The sequence below is a fragment of the Engystomops pustulosus genome, unplaced genomic scaffold (assembly GCF_040894005.1).
Source record: "Engystomops pustulosus unplaced genomic scaffold, aEngPut4.maternal MAT_SCAFFOLD_180, whole genome shotgun sequence".
In the NCBI taxonomy this organism is placed as follows: domain Eukaryota; kingdom Metazoa; phylum Chordata; class Amphibia; order Anura; family Leptodactylidae; genus Engystomops; species Engystomops pustulosus.
This window is the reverse complement of record NW_027285060.1, coordinates 105,757-110,000: the sequence shown is the minus strand read 5'-3', so window position 1 is coordinate 110,000 and position 4,244 is coordinate 105,757.

The window sequence follows — 4,244 nt, the reverse complement described above, 5'->3', positions numbered from 1 at the left end:
TCGGTGGTTTGAAGGTTAACCTCTTGGGGAAAAGCAGCGATTCGCCTCGCGGTGCGTGCCTCCGCGGATCTAAACCCCCTCGATCGATGTGGGGCCAGAGGACCCCTTTTCCCCGTACGAAACTGTCAGCTCACCATGGGCTCGACGTCCGTGGGTCGGGGAGTTGAGCGCTTACGCGCGGCGGGACCTTATAACCTGCAGCGGCTGAGGAGCGAAGATTTCCAGGGTGGGCCCCCGGGGATGCCATACCCCGAGCAGCCTGTCGGCCCCGCTCCTAGCACGCTGGCAAGCAATGGAGTCTTCCCCGCGGCAGCCACCGCCTTCGCCCTAGCCTCGCCGTCAGTCGATGAAGAACGTCGTTCGCCCTCCTCTGCTCGATATTTGGAAACGGCCTGGCCTTCGCCTACTCCGTCGGGCAACTGCCTTCCGCCAGCCCCTTCCCTCGAATCCCCTTCTTCCATTTTAGACCCGATCAGGGGATTGGTCAGCCCAGCCCTGGGGTAGGAAGAGGGGTTGGGGTCGGTTCGGCTTCGGGTGCCCCCGCTCGGCCAAAGGTTCCCCTCGCTTTGGAAGCACGCGAGGTCGCGGAGGGTGTCGGGGTTATTTTCGGCTCCCTGGCTTCGCGGGAGCGGCCTTCGGCTAGGGCCGACGCCGTCCGGCCCGCGCAGATTTGGACCGGGGTCCGGGGCGAGTACCTGCCTCTCTCACGAAGGGAGTGTCACCGGTAAGAAGCCTCTTCCCACGTCTGCTTGCCGACTTACGCTCGCCCCGACGAGAGGCCCAACCGAAAGAGTGGAAAGGGGCAGAGATTTCCAGGGTCGCCCCACCAGGGATGCAATACCCCAGTGCAGACTGTCGGCCCTGCCCCGAACCTACTCGGTGGTTTGAAGGTTAACCTCTTGGGGAAAAGCAGCGATTCGCCTCGCGGTGCGTGCCTCCGCGGATCTAAACCCCCCTCGATCGATGTGGGGCCAGAGGACCCCTTTTCCCCGTACGAAACGGCCGGCTCACCATGGGCTCGACATCCGTGGGTCGGAGAGTTGAGCGCTTACGCGCGGCGGGACCTTATAACCTGCAGCGGCTGAGGAGCGAAGATTTCCAGGGTGGGCCCCCGGGGATGCCATACCCCGAGCAGCCAGTCGGCCCCGCTCCTAGCGCGCTGACGAGCAATGGAGTCTTCCCCGCGGCAGCCACCGCCCTCGCCTCGCCGTCGGTCGATGAAGAGCCGAGTTCGCCCTCCTCTGCTCGGGACTCGGAAACGGCCTGGCCTTCGCCTACTCCGTCGGGCAACTGCCTTCCGCCAGCCCCTTCCCTCGAATCCCCTTCTTCCATTTTAGACCCGATCAGGGGATTGGTCAGCCCAGCCCTGGGGTAGGAAGAGGGGTTGGGGTCGGTTCGGCTTCCGGTGCCCCCGCTCGGCCAAAGGTCCCCTCGCTTTGGAAGCACGCGAGGGTGCCGGGGTTATTTTCGGCTTGACGCCTAAGTCCGGTCCCTGCCGGCTCCCGTCGAGGCCCGCGGTCAAAACCAGCTCCCCGGCTGTCGGAGCCGGAGCCCCGCAGCCCGAGCGGACGCACCGAGTCCCTCATGTAAGGGATAGCCGCCCCTACGGAACGGCCCGGACTGGGACCAGGCTCCCCCAGGCGCCGAAGGGGTGGGTCGGCCGTGTTGCCGAAGCTTAGCCGGCGCTGATGACCGCAGCCCCTAACGACGCCCACAGGCGGGGGAGCCAAGGAGAGCACTAGGAAGACGTGGCGGGGTCGGACGGCTCAATTTCCAGGGTGGGACCCCGGGGGTTCAGTACCCCGGGCATCCGGTCGGTTTCGCCGGCGAGACCCCAAGCCTTCCACGGCCCCCTTCGTGGGTGCAGGGATACCGAGCAGGGTGGCTTAGACGCCAATTCCCCAGAAGTATTAGGGATAGGGTTTGTCCGGGCGCCATCCGCAGCGACAACCTCGCAAAAGAAGCTCTCTTCCACAAAGCACGGGCAACGTTCGTGTGCGAGTGTTGGTCTCCCATGGTCTACCGACTCCCCCGGGCGGCCCAAGCGTTACGCCCACGGCCGGGCCCTCGAGCAGGCGCACCCCTGGTGCCTCTCGTAAGGGAAGGCTACGGTCCTCAACCCCTCGTATGGCGGGGAGGGCGCATTTGAAACGCTAAAGGACGAGCCCTGTTCGGGACCTGGCGGGGATCCGCGGATTGGCGAGAGGGATGGGTCTGCCGTTGGTCAGAGGGGACGCACCCCTGGGACGCAGTTTGGCATTAGCGACCGATGGCCCATCTACGACCATGTACTCCGGGAGCGCCAAGGAGGACGCGGGTGGGCTTTGGGGGCAGACTCAATTTCCAGGGTCTGGGCGCCGGGGGTGCAATACCCTTAAGCGCTCATGTCGGTTTCGTCTGCCGCCCGCCTCTGGCCCGGCTCCTAGTGACGGGTGCTGTGAACGTGCGATCGTGCTTGCGGTTGAAGAGTTCGAAGGCTACCGCTGGGGATAACACGCCCGGGGAATTTAGAAAACCCCCCCCCTCCGCTACAATCTCTGCTTCTGCCGGACTCGGAGGGGAGCCGCCCCGGGGGCGACCGCTCCCTCTCCTCTTCCGCGGCGTGCCGCGCGCTTCGCCGTCAGCAGCGGAGCGAACCTTTTTCTCGGTCCGCAGCTCTTCAGGCGTAGGCGGGCAGCGCTAACAGGGTACACTGGGGACCACTCGACCGCTACCGCTCCTACGGCAGACGACCCTACCTACCGCGGAAGCGCCACGGTGGGTCTAAGCCTCGTCCCCGCGAGGAGCAAGCGGGAGCCGTCCCTTTTCGTGCTGCGGAAATAAACCGTGGACACAGAAGTGTCTGCGCTCTCCGACCGGGCGGGGGGCGATTGGACTTGCCCGAGGGACACTAGGCGAGGCGCTACCGCGGGGAGCCGGAGCTCCTCGCTGGACGCTGCCGCCGCCAACGCCGCCGCCCCCCACCCACGGTACGGTGGAGTACGCCCGTTCCATACGCTTCGTAGCAAACCTCAGCCGAAGCAGAGAGTCCTACCGCTTGTGGCAGGAGCGGGGCCGTGCGAGGACCACACTGGCACCGCGCTACACAACCTTAGGCAGAGGACGACAGCCGCTCACGGGGAGCGGGGGATTGATGCGCGACCAAGACTGAGGCTAAGGAACGCTTTACCATAAACCGGCCGGGGCCAATACCCCTGACCGAGCAAAGTGCCTTGCCCCGCCGGATCGCGCTGTGTCAGATCGATCAAAAGAGCGGAGAGCCGAGACTCTACCGCTGGGAGTTTGTGGAGAACGGCCTGGCTTGCGTCCCGTCCTCCCGCCCTCGACCTCACATGGCTAGCCTCACCCGCCGGGAGCCACCCCATTGGGGACCGTAGGGCGGAGAAGGGGTCTCCGCGTCCGGAATTTTACTTGTGGAGAACGGCCTGGCTTACGTCCCGTCCTCCCGCCCTCGACCTCACATGGCTAGCCTCACCCGCCGGGAGCCACCCCATTGGGGACCGTAGGGCGGAGAAGGGGTCTCCGCGTCCGGAATTTTACTTGTGGAGAACGGCCTGGCTTACGTCCCGTCCTCCCGCCCTCGACCTCACATGGCTAGCCTCACCCGCCGGGCGCCACCCCATTGGGGACCGTAGGGCGGAGAAGGGGTCTCCGCGTCCGGAATTTTACTTGTGGAGAACGGCCTGGCTTACGTCCCGTCCTCCCGCCCTCGACCTCACATGGCTAGCCTCACCCGCCGGGCGCCACCCCATTGGGGACCGTAGGGCGGAGAAGGGGTCTCCGCGTCCGGAATTTCTTGTGGAGAACGGCCTGGCTTGCGTCCCGTCCTCCCATGGCTAGCCTCACCCGCCGGGCGCCACCCCATTGGGGACCGTAGGGCGGAGAAGGGGTCTCCGCGTCCGGAATTTCTTGTGGAGAACGGCCTGGCTTACGTCCCGTTCTCCCGCCCTCGACCTCACATGGCTAGCCTACCCCGCCGGGCGCCGCTCCATTGGGGATACGGTACAGCAAAGCGCGACGCCGCACGATGCCAACACTTTGTGCAAAAACCTGGCAGAGTCGACCAAAACCTCGCTTCTTTGACCGGTATTTTTGATGCTTTTCTCTGCCGCCGAAGGTGCACTGAGGGTCGGATCGCCCAAAATTTTTATGTTTTTGTCTGCGGTTCTTCCGAGAGGTGCCCGCCTGGCAGTTCTTTTTCAGCAGCCTTCGAAGGACATCCGGCGGGCAAGCCAGGGGTCGGC